The sequence below is a fragment of the Physella acuta genome, unplaced genomic scaffold (genome assembly GCF_028476545.2).
Source record: "Physella acuta isolate Inbredline_101_S28 unplaced genomic scaffold, ASM2847654v3 ptg001437l, whole genome shotgun sequence".
Taxonomy (NCBI): Eukaryota; Metazoa; Mollusca; class Gastropoda; family Physidae; genus Physella; species Physella acuta.
The window spans coordinates 104,287-122,904 of NW_026732952.1; the positions used below are offsets into that span (position 1 = coordinate 104,287).

At 41.6% G+C, this 18,618-nt stretch overlaps 1 long non-coding RNA gene across 1 annotated transcript in view; it reads right to left on the minus strand.

Moving 5' to 3' along the window:
- Positions 1 to 5,913: 5,913 nt before the first annotated feature.
- LOC131927751 (uncharacterized) overlaps positions 5,914 to 18,618 on the minus strand; it is a 55,109-nt gene continuing 42,404 nt past the window's right edge. The window contains exon 3 of the long non-coding RNA XR_009383681.1: positions 5,914 to 5,984. This is a non-coding gene — a long non-coding RNA (uncharacterized LOC131927751). The remainder of the gene's footprint in view (positions 5,985 to 18,618) is intronic.

The window sequence follows — 18,618 nt, forward strand, 5'->3', positions numbered from 1 at the left end:
CAACCCCCCCCCCCCCCTAAAAAAACATGTCTACCGTCCCATTCAACGAAATATAATTATATACTTTTTCCAGTGTCCGCCCCTCCCCGAAAATTCTACCCCCGCCCCCGAAAATTTCAAGTACCCCCACCCCTCTCCGGGGAGGAAAAAGTCTAAATTAAAACCACCCCCCCACTCAACCCCCCCCCCCCCACCCCCACCCCCCTCAGACGTTCTTACGCGGGGGTGGGGCTTCGCCCCTACCCGAAGAATTGTATGAAAGAAACTCTTCACGCAAACCATTTAGATTAGACAACATTTCCTTTTTTTCAATGTTTCAATGACGTCATTACATTACTGTGTGCACTCTCTGGTTTGAGATTATGTTCTACTCTACGCTAAATGTGTCGACGTCATATTTCGTTTTTCGAATTACTGTGCAGGTTTTTAAATTCCTTGTGTTTTCTCTAGAGCGTTCTTGTCAGACAGATAGATAGATAGATAGATAGATAGATAGATAGATAGAGAGACAGCGAAACTATTATTATAGATATATATATATATATATGATCGTTTAAGGACGAATATGTTTAGTCAAACAAAGAATGATCAAGATGATGATGTATTGAGGACTAACGTGTCTATAGTTTAACTATTTCCTTGTTTTATTTCCTTCTTCTATTGTTTAGCTCTGTAGAACACGGTTGATATTCTTTGTTAATGTTACTCATGTCTGTCTGTCTGTCTGTCTGTGTGTGCCGTGACCTTATTCCACTGCGAATGAAACACTAGAATCCTATTTGAAAATGTCTTTGATCTGCAATCCATTTTTCCCTGCCGTGGGACCAACCTACCTGAACACAGGTAACCTCGAGACGTCTAGCATCAGACGAGTGCACCTGCCTGCTGCCCAGCCAAGCGTGTCGACAAGTTGCATGGCGACTGACCAGGTTTTTATCCAGCCCGTAAACAGCTTATTAAAGCCGTTTATTGAGCTAAGACGATATTCCCTTTATTTCAGCTCCGTCTGTACCGGATCCCGCCCGAACGTCGTGCGTGTCTTTGTCTGGCGGCGGTGACAAGGAACTTGCTTGCACCGTGCGTCGGCGCCCGTCAGCAAAGTTGTTACAGCGCTCCGTCAACGTTGGTGAACGTGCAGATGCGCCGTGCAGATGCGCAAATAATTGAAAAGCTGCACGTGGACCGAGTCACTTGCACGTGCCCGTGATTTGCGTCACGTCTTCAAGAGACATTGGAAATCGATGGGGGAAAAGAAAAGTTTTTGTTTGCTAAGGGAAGTAACCGGGTTAAATGTTTGAAAATTGTAAATAACTGGTTATTTCCCTTAGACCGTAAAACACACAAACGAATTTTTTCTTATTCAAATATTTATACTTGTGTCTCGTGGTTGAAAATTAGCCATTAAAATGATTAATTTCAAACTTTTAACCTTTTTTATTTTTAACCATGAAAATAAAATAATTTCATTATCTACCGGCTCTCGCTATTCAAAGATTTATTGACGTTTGAGATAACTCTTGGATAATCAACCAGCTACATATTTTTGAGTTGTCTACCCTTTGTGGTTGGTTTAAAATACTCTTTTACCTTTCACCGTACTTTAAAATGAGGGAAAACCAATTGGTGTGTAGGCCTATACCACGTGACTATGTTGTCTCACTTAGCGTTCAATCAAGGACATACTTTAAAAGTCTGGAACATTGTTACAGGATATTTTTTAAATCAACCTTTTAGAGATAACAATGAGATAGAAAAGTTTGGAGTGAAAGCGGGACCTAGTTCTAGATATAATTAGGTCGACCTTCTAATCGTTCACCCTAGCCAAAGAGAAGGTCACCGGAACTTAGGTCACCTAGACTTAAGAAACAAGTCACAGTATGTACACACACAAAATGTTAATTTATCATATTTATGTACACACAAATATGTGAGATTATCATGGATGTGTACACATAAAAATGTGAGATTATCATGAAATCGGTGTAACCTTGATATATCATAACTGCAATTAGACAATCGATATTTAATATAGACATTTAAAAAAGAAATTCTTTTTATACAAAAAATAATTTTATACTCCGATACATTGTTAGGTAGATTTGTTAACACATCATTGAAGACGTCGCCAACATGTTTTATTTCTCTCAGGGTCCTTCGTTAAGGACGTCACGCTTTATTAGGCCGATTCACTCATTCTGTCCAGTCATGTTACTAATTGTCACACATTGTCATACATTGTCATACATTGTCACACATTATCATAGATTGTCACACATGGTCACACATCCCTGTATATGTATATATGATTGGCACTTCAAATGTGTACATGCTGGGCAGAGGGGGGTGGGGGTTCAATCCATTTATGACGTCATTTCAATAGTTTGGTATGATCCTATTAGTATTAGCTTATGTTCAGTATCAAAAGCTGTACATATTTTAGTTTGGTATGATCCTATTAGTAATAGCTTATATTCAGTATCAATAGCTGTACATATTTTAGTTTGGTATGATCCTGTTAGTATTAGCTTATATTCAGTATCAAAAGCTGTACACATTTTAGTTTGGTATGATCCTGTTAGTATTAGCTTATATTCAGTATCAAAAGCTGTACATATTTTAGTTTGGTATGATCCTGTTAGTATTAGCTTACATTCAGTATCAATAGCTGTACATATTTTAGTTTGGTATGATCCTATTATTATTAGCTTATGTTCAGTATCAAAAGCTCTACACATTTTTGTTTGGTATGATCCTGTTAGTATTAGCTTATGTTCAGTATCAGAATCTCTACATATTTTAGTTTGGTATGATCCTATTAGTATTAGCTTATATTCAGTATCAAAAGCTCTACACATTTAGTTGGTATGATCCTATTAGTATTAGCTTATATTCAGTATCAAAAGCTGTACACATTTTAGTTTGGTATGATCCTGTTAGTATTAGCTTATGTTCTGTATCAAAAGCTGTACATATTTTAGTTTGGTATGATCCTGTTAGTATTAGCTTATGTTCAGTATCAGAATCTCTACACATTTTTGTTTGGTATGATCCTGTTAGTATTAGCTGTAGGCACTTAGGCGCTGTACTGGCCATCATTTGTTCTCACTGACGTCACGAGGTCACGTGTTACACACGCGTCACTCGGAGATGTTGGCGACTCCGGTCTGTGACGTCACGGTCGCTGACTCTAAAGTACACTTCTGTGACTCCACGGTCGCTGACTCGAGAGAAATGTCACGTGGTCCCAGACCAATGAACACGTCGTCAGATTGTTGGTAGTCCGCGCAGTGGTCAAGAGAAACTTGTTCTGGTCAGTTCCAGACTAACATCCGGCACCTGAGAGAACTAGGTCACGCCCACTACCCGACTCAGGAAAAATTTGCAGTTGAAAAACTTGACAGGCTCAGGTTGCACGAAATAAAATTCCCTTTTATATTTCTACCCCCGGAAAAAAAAATCCTTTCCGATACCCCTTCTCACTTTCTCTGATTAGTTTTTCGCCCAGGGCGGGTTCATTAGGACACAAGGGGAGAGAATTCGAGGGCTCATTACACAAGGGGAAGCTACTCTAATTATTACAGGCTGCTTGTGACGTAATCTCATTGAAAAGCGTATGTTGAGGGGTGCGTGCATGAGTTAGAGGCCTGGTGCCATTAGTGGCATGTCTCTTTGTTGTGGGCGAGCTGATTCTCGTTTCAATAACTCGTTATTTCATCGTGAATTTTACACAATCACCCGCTATTTGATCGTGAATTTCACACAATAAATCATTATTTCATCGTGAATTTTACACAATCACCCGCTATTTGATCGTGAATTTCACACAATAAATCATTATTTCATCGTGAATTTTACACAATCACCCGCTATTTGATCGTGAATTTTACACAATCACCCGCTATTTCATTGTGAATTTTACACAATCACCCGCTATTTCATCGTGAATTTTACACAATCACCCGCTATTTCATCGTGAATTTTACACAATCACCCGCTATTTCATCGTGAATTTCACACAATAAATCATTATTTGATCGTGAATTCCACGCAGTCATCATTATTTGTAATAATTTTGTTCAGGAAATATGTTTAAAATATTGTTGTAGTTGTAAAATGTTGTTGTAGTTGTAAAAATATTGTTGTAGTTGTAAAAATATTGTTGTAGTTGTAAAAATATTGTTGTAGTTGTAAAACTATTGTTGTAGTTGTAAAAATATTTTTGTAGCTGTAAAAATATTCTTGTAGTTGTAAAAATATTGTTGTATTTGAAAAAATATTCTTGTAGTTTTAGATTTTGTTTCCACAATCAGAGCTTGATATATTTCGTACATGACGTATGCCATTGGGGGGGGGGGGTCTATTATTGATATAAAAACACGGGATACGGATAGACCACAATGTAAGAAGCGCTGATATAATGTAGTGTGGGTCATGTGATCAATCAGGTTGAAGTGGGGGTGGAGTCAGGAGTTTGAGTCGTGAGTCACTCTGATAGAGGGAGTCAGTTATATGAAGGTAAGCGAACCAATCCTCTCTAAGGGAACCAATGAAACAACTGTTAGGGCTGGTGTGATGATTGAGGGGGAAGTTTAGTACAGACACAAGTCAAACAAAAAGTAAATTAAAAAAATAAAACACAACATTGAAATAGACAAGTTAGTTATGTGGTTAGTGAGTTAACACAAGAAAGCATGAGAGTGGTGTTACAAGCATGTATGGGGGAGTGGTGTTACAGGCAATGTGTGGGGGAGTGGTGTTACAAGCAACATGTGGGGGGAGTGGTGTTACAAGCAATGTGTGGGGGAGTGGTGTTACAAGCAATGTGTGGGGGAGTTGTGTTACAAGCAATGTGTGGGGGGAGTGGTGTTACAAGCAATGTGTGGGGGAGTGGTGTTACAAGCAATGTGTGGGGGAGTGGTGTTACAAGCAATGTGTGGGGGGAGTGGTATTACAAGCAATGTGTGGGGGAGTGGTGTTACAAGCATGTATGGGGGAGTGGTGTTACAAGCAATGTGTGGGGGAGTGGTGTTACAAGCAATGTGTGGGGGAGTGGTGTTACAAGCAATGTGTGGGGGGAGTGGTGTTACAAGCAATGTGTGGGGGGAGTGGTGTTACAAGCAATGTGTGGGGGAGTGGTGTTACAAGCAATGTGTGGGGGAGTGGTGTTACAAGCATGTATGGGGGAGTGGTGTTACAAGCAATGTGTGGGGGAGTGGTGTTACAAGCATGTATGGGGGAGTGGTGTTACAAGCAATGTGTGGGGGGAGTGGTGTTACAAGCAATGTGTGGGGGAGTGGTGTTACAAGCATGTATGGGGGAGTGGTGTTACAAGCAATGTGTGGGGGGAGTGGTGTTACAAGCAATGTGTGGGGGGAGTGGTGTTACAAGCAATGTGTGGGGGAGTGGTGTTACAAGCATGTATGGGGGAGTGGTGTTACAAGCATGTATGGGGGAGTGGTGTTACAAGCAATGTGTGGGGGGAGTGGTGTTACAAGCAATGTGTGGGGGAGTGGTGTTACAAGCATGTATGGGGGAGTGGTGTTACAAGCAATGTGTGGGGGAGTGGTGTTACAAGCATGTATGGGGGAGTGGTGTTACAAGCATGTATGGGGGAGTGGTGTTACAAGCATGTATGGGGGAGTGGTGTTACAAGCATGTATGGGGGAGTGGTGTTACAAGCAATGTGTGGGGGGAGTGGTGTTACAAGCAACATGTGGGGGGAGTGGTGTTACAAGCATGTGTGGGGGAGTGGTGTTACAAGCAATGTGTGGGGGAGTGGTGTTACAAGCAATGTGTGGGGGGACTATAGATACCAGACTGACCTCTGTGTGTGTGATTTACGTAACCTGCTGTGTGTGTGAGAGAGAGAGAGAGCGAGAGGGCGAGAGAGGGCGAGAGAGCATGCGTGACTGACCTGATTGTTGGTCCAGAACGTGAAGTCATTTCTTGGCGTCCTGTCCGTTACACCTGGGTTCCACTCACAGCTGGGGAGATAATGACGTCATTAGCTCATGTCTGATCTCACGTGACCGTTTATTCTCTGACCCCACAAACCTCACACCCCAACTAGACAGTTGCAAACACACACATAGATACACACACACACACATATATATATATATATATATATATATATATATATATATATATATCGGTTTCTTAGAACCTAACAGAACTCCACCGTTAAAAATGTTCAACACAACTATTCTTAGTTTTGTTTCCGTCAACATTTCTATACTACGAACTTGGTGAAATGTAATGGTTGTGTGGTAATTGTGAGACATGTGTCCACAAAATGTGTTGCCATAACGTCACTTGGTGGATAGACTCTTTTAGACTCTTTTAAAAACGAAACGAAAACTATCAAGAAAATAACGGAGTACCATGCCCATATAACGGAGGACCATGCCGTATAACAGAGGACCATGCCCTTTATAACAGAGGACCATGCCCAACCATATAACAGGTTTACAAAAAAAAATTGTCTGACCTCTAACTTTATCTAACTTTAACGTTTGGTGGGAATTGTAGTTTATAAATGTGGGCGGGGAGATGATGGCCAAGAAATATTGGTATTACAATCAATTACAATCAATTACAATCAATTACAATCAATTACAATCAATGGCAATTGCAATTATTCCCATAGAAATTTTAAACATTATCATAAGATACATTTAACTCCAGGTATTCCGTAGACTGCTGTTTAATTAATTAGAATAATACAACTTGGACTCGCTGATCCACTTTTCTTGAGAGTAACTAGGGTGTTGTAGAATACAAAGGGTATTCTAGAATACATAAAGAGATAGAGAATATATATGGTGTTCTAGTATACATAAAGAGATAGAGAATACATAGGGTGTTCTAGAATACATAACAGATATCCAAATAAAAGTTGTTTGTTTAACGAAACGTTTGCTATTTTTTATTTTTTACAACTGAGACACAAATAGTGTTTTCGTATAGTTAAATGATACCAATCAATGCTAGGTTACTAAATATTTCTCAAGATGTGGATTATTTGTGTATCAATTTGTTAACTGTGAGCCACAGGGTTGTCAATTTGTTAACTGTGAGCCAGAGGGTTGTCAATTTGTTAACTGTGAGCCAGAGGGTTGTCAATTTGTTAACTGTGAGCCAGAGGGTTGTCAATTTGTTAACTCTAGGCCAGAGGGATGTCAATTTGTTAACTGTGAGCCACATGTTTGACTGTTAACTGTGGGCTAGAGATTTATCAAAGCAACACGTCACATTAAAGTCTGTACAACTAACATTACAGCAATAGATCACTTTACAACTAACATTTCACCAATAGATACGATGAAATACACGATTTATTAAAACTAGTTTACTTCCATTGAAACATTGACCTATATCAGGTCACCTACATAAAGCTGTTGGTGTTTTGTCGTAACGTCTGTGTCGTTTCACGTCATGACGTCATCCAATCTTCACATTTTCTCTTTACACCGGGTTAGACGATCAACTACACAAATCTGGCTTGATACCACATACTTACGTCATACAACGGAATCGAAACGAACTTGAAGCACATATCAAATGAGACGGTATATACGGGGAGACGGTATATACGGGGAGACGGTATATACGGGGAGACGGTATATACGGGGAGACGGTATATACGGGGAGACGGTATATACGGGGAAACTGTATATACGGGTTTAGGTCGGGGTGGGTTAAATCTCTGGACGTTTTTTGAGACAAACGACACCCCCCCCCCCTCCACACACACACACAGGCGCGTGCGTCTACTTTCTACTTCTCGTTCAAAGCGATAAAACAAAACAAAGTTTCAAAGGGACGCAACACTGTTCGAACAGGTGAGGCGTAAATCTTTCAGCCTCTGCTCGAGTTATAGCCCTTGTTTGCCTGCAACAAGCCAAGGGAGACAAAAGACATGGCAAGATTTTTTTTCTTTCCCACCGCGGTTTGTCACGGTACAGAGGCAATGTGTGGGTGATGTTGTCACGGTACAGAGGCAATGTGTGGGTGATGTTGTCACGGTACAGAGGCAATGTGTGGGTGATGTTGTCACGGTACAGAGGCAATGTGTGGGTGATGTTGTCACGGTACAGAGGCAATATTATGTGTGAGTGATGTTGTCACGGTACAGAGGCAATATTATGTGTGAGTGATGTTGTCACGGTACAATATTATGTGTGGGTGATGTTGTCACGGTACAATATTATGTGTGGGTGATGTTGTCACGGTACAGAGGCAATATTATGTGTGGGTGATGTTGTCACGGTACAATATTATGTGTGGGTGATGTTGTCACGGTACAGAGGCAATGTGTGGGTGATGTTGTCACGGTACAGAGGCAATATTATGTGTGAGTGATGTTGTCACGGTACAGAGGCAATGTGTGGGTGATGTTGTCACGGTACAGAGGCAATATTATGTGTGGGTGATGTTGTCACGGTACAGAGGCAATATTATGTGTGAGTGATGTTGTCACGGTACAGAGGCAATGTGTGGGTGATGTTGTCACGGTACAGAGGCAATATTATGTGTGGGTGATGTTGTCACGGTACAGAGGCAATGTGTGAGTGATGTTGTCACGGTACAGAGGCAATGTGTGAGTGATGTTGTCACGGTACAGAGGCAATGTGTGAGTGATGTTGTCACGGTACAGAGGCAATATTATGTGTGAGTGATGTTGTCACGGTACAGAGGCAATATTATGTGTGGGTGATGTTGTCACGGTACAGAGGCAATGTGTGAGTGATGTTGTCACGGTACAGAGGCAATATTATGTGTGGGTGATGTTGTCACGGTACAGAGGCAATGTGTGGGTGATGTTGTCACGGTACAATATTATGTGTGGGTGATGTTGTCACGGTACAGAGGCAATGTGTGAGTGATGTTGTCACGGTACAGAGGCAATGTGTGAGTGATGTTGTCACGGTACAGAGGCAATATTATGTGTGAGTGATGTTGTCACGGTACAGAGGCAATGTGTGAGTGATGTTGTCACGGTACAGAGGCAATATTATGTGTGAGTGATGTTGTCACGGTACAGAGGCAATATTATGTGTGAGTGATGTTGTCACGGTACAGAAGCAATGTGTGGGTGATGTTGTCACGGTACAGAGGCAATATTATGTGTGAGTGATGTTGTCACGGTACAGAGGCAATATCATGTGTGAGTGATGTTGTCACGGTACAGAGGCAATATTATGTGTGAGTGATGTTGTCACGGTACAATATTATGTGTGGGTGATGTTGTCACGGTACAGAGGCAATATTATGTGTGGGTGATGTTGTCACGGTACAGAGGCAATGTGTGAGTGATGTTGTCACGGTACAGAGGCAATATTATGTGTGGGTGATGTTGTCACGGTACAGAGGCAATATTATGTGTGGGTGATGTTGTCACGGTACAGAGGCAATGTGTGGGTGATGTTGTCACGGTACAGAGGCAATGTGTGGGTGATGTTGTCACGGTACAGAGGCAATATTATGTGTGAGTGATGTTGTCACGGTACAGAGGCAATATTATGTGTGGGTGATGTTGTCACGGTACAGAGGCAATGTGTGAGTGATGTTGTCACGGTACAATATTATGTGTGGGTGATGTTGTCACGGTACAGAGGCAATATTATGTGTGGGTGATGTTGTCACGGTACAGAGGCAATGTGTGGGTGATGTTGTCACGGTACAGAGGCAATATTATGTGTGGGTGATGTTGTCACGGTACAGAGGCAATGTGTGGGTGATGTTGTCACGGTACAAAGACAATATTATGTGTGGGTGATGTTGTCACGGTACAGAGGCAATGTGTGGGTGATGTTGTCACGGTACAGAGGCAATGTGTGGGTGATGTTGTCACGGTACAATATTATGTGTGGGTGATGTTGTCACGGTACAGAGGCAATATTATGTGTGGGTGATGTTGTCACGGTACAGAGGCAATATTATGTGTGGGTGATGTTGTCACGGTACAGAGGCAATGTGTGGGTGATGTTGTCACGGTACAATATTATGTGTGGGTGATGTTGTCACGGTACAGAGGCAATATTATGTGTGGGTGATGTTGTCACGGTACAGAGGCAATATTATGTGTGGGTAATTACAATTTGATGATGTCGTACCGTTTGGTGCTGGAATAAGGCACCAGTCTGCGACACAAGACACAATACACAAGACACAAGACCTTCGGGTATAAATCAAATATCTGTTCTTGTTTTATGGTATAATGGGGTAATGGCACTTCATAAAAATTGGTAACGCAAGTAGAAAGTATTTGAGTGTTGTGATTTTAGATGATTATCGTGTGTGCACAGTTGCCATAATCATATGTAAAAAAAAATGCCATTACCATGTTTAAATCCTTGCCATGATGCTCTACAGTCTGACTTCATATGACTGTCTAACACCACTACAATTGCTGCATTCTGTCATAGTGGCTGGCTAAAGCATATGTGTATATGGTCTATGACAGTGGCTGGTTAAAGTATATGTTTATGTGATCTATGACATAGTGGCTGGCTATATGTTTATGTGATCTATGAAAGAGACCATAGTGACTGGCTCTATGTTTATGTGATCTATAAAAGAGACCCACCAACTTAAATTAAGCGGGACTAAAGTCGACCACCCACAACCCCATAGGACACAGCTGTAGTCCGTGAGTCGGCCTCGATTTCAAACTTTCTTCTGACGTCACAGCCCGCGCATGATCACTCGACATCTGATTGGGTGAAAGACTGACATCCATAATTGAGCGAGTGAGCAGTTGCCCCCCTTGTGTGCACGTGTACCGTGAGCAGGGCGTCATTCTTTTCATCAGACTACCACGTGACCGGGAAATGGCCTACCCGGCTCGTGACGTGGGCCACATTAACGACGTGGGCCACATTAGCGCTCAAGTGCTGGCTCAGCTTTCATTAGCTTAATAGCCACATTTTAATCGCCGATCTTTTCGTTCAGCATTTATTGGGGAAATCTCTAAACCTTAGACAAAGGCACTGACTATGCATATATATATGTGACCTAGTGTATTTGCATATCCTGCCCGCAGCGCCAAATGTAACGAGACTATTTGCCTGTAGTGCCAAATGTTAACGAGTTCTGCTCGACAACGCCAAATGTTACCGAGTCTAACCACTCATTCTACACAACATCGACCACAGTATAGATACTCGAAGATGCAGGTTCGCTATTGATCCTTTTATTACATGAATCAAAGAAATGCTTCACAATAATATAATGAATCAAAAGGAATGCTTCACAATAATAGTTTGAATCAACTGACTCCCAACAGTCCTCACTAGTCTTCATATAACTGAATACACATGTCTATCGTCCTTCTTAACACAATATAACCAACTTGATACTGCCACACAGACTGACTGATCGAGATAGAGAGACTGAGAGCTCAGCCGTCGCCTTCCTTATATCCCCTTCGTATCCGTAGTCGTATTCGGTTCTATCATAATCGTAATCGTAATCGATTCTAATCGTTGCATCAGAATGTTAATTACGCCGCTTCTGTCGTACAGTCCGATTTAATATAACATCTGCACTGTTTCGTCAGCCAAGTCGTGTCAAAGTTGACAGCGCTTGTCGTATCCTTCCAAACTACGCCGTGGCTTTATGATCGTTATCAGTTGGCTTATCAGTCCAACACCTGCACTATCGCGTTCTCAACAATAGTGACTAGTAACTAGGCCCACCCTAGTTACATATATATATATATATATATATATATATATATATATATATATATATATATATATATATATAGGCCTATATATAATATGTGTGTGTGACTGTGTGTAAAGAGATGTTTTAGATTATCCGGTGTAGGTTTACACATAAAGCGTTAGAACCAATTATTTATAGAAATATAGATTTACTAAATGAGTAAATGAAATATGCCTCAAGTAATTTAGATTTTGTACCATCATGCTGTACCATCGATATTTTGGCCATCAATGTTATACCATCATGTTTTTAGTTCAGGTTCTAACCAGATGTTTTACATCACTTGTTGCCCCCCCCCCCCCCCCCAATTATCAACGTCGTCAGCCGACTGGCTAGTGAACCGCAACTAAACGAGGCACCACGACACGGTTCAGTGGAGCAGCTGCCGATGGTCTGCTCGAGATGGCGCGTGCCGACACGGTTGACTGAGGACGAAAATGCGCTCTGTTGGTGCGGGTGTAGGTTGCCCTGTTGGTGCGGGTGTAGGTTGCCCTGTTGGTGCGGGTGTAGGTTGCCGTGTTGGTGAGGGTGTAGGTTGCCGTGTTGGTGCGGGTGTAGGTTGCCCTGTTGGTGCGGGTGTAGGTTGCCCTGTTGGTGCGGGTGTAGGTTGCCCTGTTGGTGCGGGTGTAGGTTGCCCTGTTGGTGCGGGTGTAGGTTGCCCTGTTGGTGCGGGTGTAGGTTGCCCTGTTCGTGCGGGTGTAGGTTGCCGTGTTGGTGCGGGTGTAGGTTGCCCTGTTGGTGCGGGTGTAGGTTGCCCTGTTGGTGCGGGTGTGGGTTGCCCTGTTGGTGCGGGTGTAGGTTGCCCTGTTGGTGCGGGTGTAGGTTGCCCTGTTGGTGCGGGTGTAGGTTGCCCTGTTGGTGCGGGTGTAGGTTGCCCTGTTGGTGCGGGTGTAGGTTGCCGTGTTGGTGAGGGTGTAGGTTGCCGTGTTGGTGCGGGTGTAGGTTGCCCTGTTGGTGCGGGTGTAGGTTGCCCTGTTGGTGCGGGTGTAGGTTGCCCTGTTGGTGCGGGTGTAGGTTGCCGTGTTGGTGCGGGTGTAGGTTGCCCTGTTGGTGCGGGTGTAGGTTGCCCTGTTGGTGCGGGTGTAGGTTGCCCTGTTGGTGCGGGTGTAGGTTGCCGTGTTGGTGCGGGTGTAGGTTGCCCTGTTGGTGCGGGTGTAGGTTGCCCTGTTGGTGCGGGTGTAGGTTGCCCTGTTGGTGCGGGTGTAGGTTGCCCTGTTGGTGCGGGTGTAGGTTGCCCTGTTGGTGCGGGTGTAGGTTGCCCTGTTGGTGCGGGTGTAGGTTGCCCTGTTGGTGCGGGTGTAGGTTGCCCTGTTGGTGCGGGTGTAGGTTGCCCTGTTGGTGCGGGTGTAGGTTGCCCTGTTGGTGCGGGTGTAGGTTGCCCTGTTGGTGCGGGTGTAGGTTGCCCTGTTGGTGCGGGTGTAGGTTGCCCTGTTGCTGCGGGTGTAGGTTGCCCTGTTGGTGCGGGTGTAGGTTGCCCTGTTGGTGCGGGTGTAGGTTGCCCTGTTGGTGCGGGTGTAGGTTGCCCTGTTGGTGCGGGTGTAGGTTGCCCTGTTGGTGCGGGTGTAGGTTGCCCTGTTGGTGCGGGTGTAGGTTGCCCTGTTGGTGCGGGTGTAGGTTGCCCTGTTGACTCGTGGATAAAGGGGAAACAATCCAGGAGAAATTATGAGCGCCCTCTGAGAAAATGATAGCCTGGGTGTGGTAGCTGCTAAACATTATCTCTGCATCATTTGCATGCATCATCAAGCCTAATCGCTTTTCTTACCGCATCGATTGATTAGTAATCGGTTTAATGACAATAGAAACAAACTAATTTCTTTACAGCACAAAGAATAAATGTTGTACAATAAGTTTTCAAACTCATGGGGAGGTTATCGTGGTAGAATTGCGACGAGAGGAATTTGGTGATGGCTTTTTCTTTTAATGGGTGCATGATTACTAATTAATTATCCTAATTAATGTCTGCCTGCCATTGGTCGCATCATGCCGGGGTGCAGGCTTTATACCGTACTGTAGAACTGCTCAAACAACAAACCAGCGTGTTCAGTATTCAATGTCTTACAGTACTAAGTCTTGCACACGTTGAGGTGTTTCTGGGTGCAGTGATTCATGTGACACCCCCACCCCCAGCCGTGCCCAGCTCTCCCCTGTGACGTCACCAGTCCGCCAATCGGATTGGCGGAAATCATGAAGCCATTAAGTTTAATCCGTTTTGTCTTCAGTCTTTGCCAACTTTTTATTTCCACACATGTGTTTCATAGCAGCAACTTTTTTATTTTTTAGCACAATCTTCTTTGTAAGACGACAAGGTCTTTCAAGCTGTCCCATGTGTGATTATATATATATATATATATATATATATATATATATATATATATATATATATATATATATATATATATATATATATATCATCCACTACCTGCCCTAACTACCTGAATATCATCCACTACCTGCCCTAACTAGCCGAAAATCATCCACTACCTGCCCTAACTACCTCGAATATTGGGTCACCCATTAACGACGTCACACTTTTAAACGGACACAGCCTACAAGCCTCTCAAACATGTATTTATGTTTTTTTTCTTAACCGCGAGTTTTAGGTTAAAACATTGATCTATTTTTAGTGTAGCAAAATGTCGGCTAGATTGTAACACCCACCCCTTCCCCTCCCCTGTCGTTCAGCGTCAAAACTTATATGTGTAAAGGGGGACAAATATGGATATTATAGATTATGGATATTTAAATAAATCATACATAACAAGTTATAAATACTTTCTATCAACCGTATAAAACTTTAGGAAGCCAAACAATAAATGAATAACCAAAATATTACATTACAAAACCGTTGGAATCTGTTGTGGCGAAGTTTACAACAAGTTCCAATAAGCCCATCGTCCAATACTGTTTGAAATATTACATCAGTCAAACGTAGTGACTAGACATGAGATATCAGTAACCAAAACTTGCTAGGATTGTTGATCTAGCGGCAGTCACCCCCCTTACCTCCTGTAAACTTTGTCTAGCCTAAATGTTCCCTAACTCACAGTGTAGGCGTCATGGCAAGGTTTTCTATTGGTGGCCAGAAAAATGTGCAACGGAAAAATTTTCTATGTGCACTATTTTCTGTTTGGACTCTTTTCCAGAGTACATTTTTCTGGAAACCCGATGATTTAATTTAATTTAAATATTTTGTTTTTTTCAGTTCTGGCTCCCTGTTCTGTGGTGGTGTTTCACCACCAGAGCCCCGTTGTATTGTTACAAAAATCTTCACCACCAGAGCCCTGTTGTATTGTTACAACAATCTTCACCACCAGAGCCCCGTTGTATTGTTACAAAAATCTTCTCCACCAGAGCCCCGTTGTATTGTTACAACAATCTTCACCACCAGAGCCTCGTTGTATTGTTACAAAAATCTTCACCACCAGAGCCCCGTTGTATTGTTACAACAATATTAACAACCACGGCCCCGTTGTATTGTTACAAAAATCTTCACCACCAGAGCCCCGTTGTATTGTTACAACAATATTAACAACCACGGCCCCGTTGTATTGTTACAAAAATCTTCACCACCAGAGCCCCGTTGTATCGTTACAACAATATTAACAACCACGGCCCCGTTGTATTGTTACAAAAATCTTCACCACCAGAGCCCCGTTGTATTGTTACAACAATATTAACAACCACGGCCCCGTTGTATTGTTACAACAATCTTCACCACCAGAGCCCTGTTGTATTGTTACAACAATCGTTTGAGGGCGGACAACTGCGAGGACAGAAGATCTGAAAAAGCTCGTCAGTCCTATAAAGATGGTGTTTGTGATCACAATGAAGGAAGGATCTGACGTCAAGTTAACTTTTAAAAACTGTGGCTAATAAAGACACACAGCATTAAATTAAAGATAGGCTAAAACAAATATATTTTTAGGGACTCATCAACCTCCATACAACCAGATCTTGTCTCACCCATCAACCACATCTTGTCTCACCCATCAACTTGCACACCACCAGATATTGTCTCAACCATCAACCACACCTTGTCTCACCCATCAACTTGCACACCACCAGATATTGTCTCAACCATCAACCACACCTTGTCTCACCCATCAACCACACCCATCAACCACATCTTGTCCCACCCATCAACCAGATATTGTCTCAACCATCAACCACACCTTGTCTCACCCATCAACCCCACCCATCAACCAATAGTTCCAATCGACACACATCCAAAAGGTGAACGTTATCTGCCGGAGAAATTATCCGATTGACAAACGATGCCAATTAGATGTTGACTAGCCCTCGATAGCAATTGGATGCACCAGAATAGATGCTCGTGTTCAATGAAGCGTGACGCTAGAGCATGCAGGGACCCGTGCGGGAACGAGGCTTGACTTCTAGGAGACGGCACTAAATCGCTGCCAATGATTGCACAATTTGAGGCGAAACGTTGGCCATTTGTTCTTGTAATGGGATTAACTACCATTTTAAGCTGACTATAATCAGCCATTACGACAATTGTTGGATCCTCAACGCGATTGTATGACACAATTTACTGGGGTGATCTAGTCTTTTGATGGTGTAGCATTAGAACTATTAGTTCTAGTTGTTGATGATGTAGCATTAGAACTATTAGTTCTAGTTGCTGATGGTGTAGCATTAGAACTATTAGTTCTAGTTTCTGATGATGTAGCATTAGAACTATTAGTTCTAGTTGCTGATGATGTAGCATTAGAACTATTAGTTCTAGTAGCTGATGATGTAGCATTAGAACTATTAGTTCTAGTTTCTGATGATGTAGCATTAGAACTATTAGTTCTAGTTTCTGATGATGTAGCATTAGAACTATTAGTTCTAGTTGCTGATGGTGTAGCATTAGAACTATTAGTTCTAGTTGCTGATGATGTAGCATTAGAACTATTAGTTCTAGTAGCTGATGATGTAGCATTAGAACTATTAGTTCTAGTTGCTGATGATGTAGCATTAGAACTATTAGTTCTAGTTGCTGATGGTGTAGCATTAGAACTATTAGTTCTAGTTTCTGATGATGTAGCATTAGAACTATTAGTTCTAGTTGCTGATGATGTAGCATTAGAACTATTAGTTCTAGTAGCTGATGATGTAGCATTAGAACTATTAGTTCTAGTTTCTGATGATGTAGCATTAGAACTATTAGTTCTAGTTTCTGATGATGTAGCATTAGAACTATTAGTTCTAGTTGCTGATGGTGTAGCATTAGAACTATTAGTTCTAGTTGCTGATGATGTAGCATTAGAACTATTAGTTCTAGTTTCTGATGATGTAGCATTAGAACTATTAGTTCTAGTTTCTGATGATGTAGCATTAGAACTATTAGTTCTAGTTGCTGATATTCTCATAAAATTATGTTGATGAATTTGCAGAAAGTGTGTGATTAGGAGGGGGGTATAGATTAAAAGTTTGTGGTGGGGGGGGGGCATATATTAAAAGTGTGCTGTATGTGTTTACTTATAAAGAAGACTTTCTAGACAACGTACATACAATGCACTCACAGTGTATTCACAGTGTACTCACAGAGTACTCACAATGTACTCACAAGTTTCATCTCCCATAAATTGTATTTGCTTTACAAAGTCGGGTCACTGTCGTTATTAGTCAGAGAAAACTTTTTCACTATCATCAGAATGAACAAATGTGACCCCCCCCCCCCCCTACCCCACCACATGGGATGAATGTTTTATTGACCCTCCCCTAATCGGACGGGTCGATGCGTCTGATCATATTTGTTTATCGATATCCTTTTTAACAATATTTTTGTTGGTTCTAATGTTAGTTTTAGCTTTGACTACACGACCCAGTCAAATCACGCCAAATATTATTTTAAATTAAATTATATCCGAATTTAACCAATGCCATTGCAAAGAAACTAATATTTATATAAAATAATTAATGCCTGAAATAGTTTACTAAAAAAAACTTATTTATTGACTAGGTGTTTATACTTGTTTTGTTTTTACCTAAATAATTTTCGTTTGATCTACTGTTCTCCGGCTAGTTTAATCGGTTGATCTAGGTCAATTTATTTATTCTCAAATCAGAAGAACTGTCAAGTGTTCCCTATAGAAAGTTGGTAATAGTGTTGGAACCTAGTAAAAACAACAAACATACATATCTTTAAAGCTATAGTCGAAAGAAAATTTATATTTATAATGCGTGAAAATATGTAAATAAAGTATTTGTTCTGAGCTTTTACAATAAAAGTTTTTTTGTGTCTCTAGAAAGTTATGTAGCTATAAATTCATTCGCGTCTTAAAATAAATGTGTGTATAAATATTTTGGGAAAAAGAACATTACATAGGCCTACATAAATACGTATTTACAGTTCTACCAGTGGTGCGTATGTTCTGATCAAGTGGAACCGACAAACAAACAAATGTACAAACATGTCAACAATAACGAGTCTGTGTAATATAGAATTGTAATCGTTATATATCAGCCATCACTGATCTAAATGTTTACTATAGACGGATTTAAAAATCATAAACATGCAACATAGCTGGATTCATAAATGAGAGGTAAACTTTTTAAAATACCTCACCCACTAACCTGTCCAAAAAAACACAAGCCACGAAAAATGTGTCGCTCGTGTTGTTGCACTCTGATTGTATGGCCTACTTTCTACAGCTGTTTGCTCTCTGTGACATGTTTTATTCCTACACACTTACACACGTACACAACTACACACTTACACATCTACACACTTACACATCTACACACACATCTATACACTGAAACATATACACTCCTACACACTTACACATCTACACACTTACACATCTACACACACATCTATACACTGAAACATATACACTCCTACACACTTACACATCTACACATCTACACACTGAC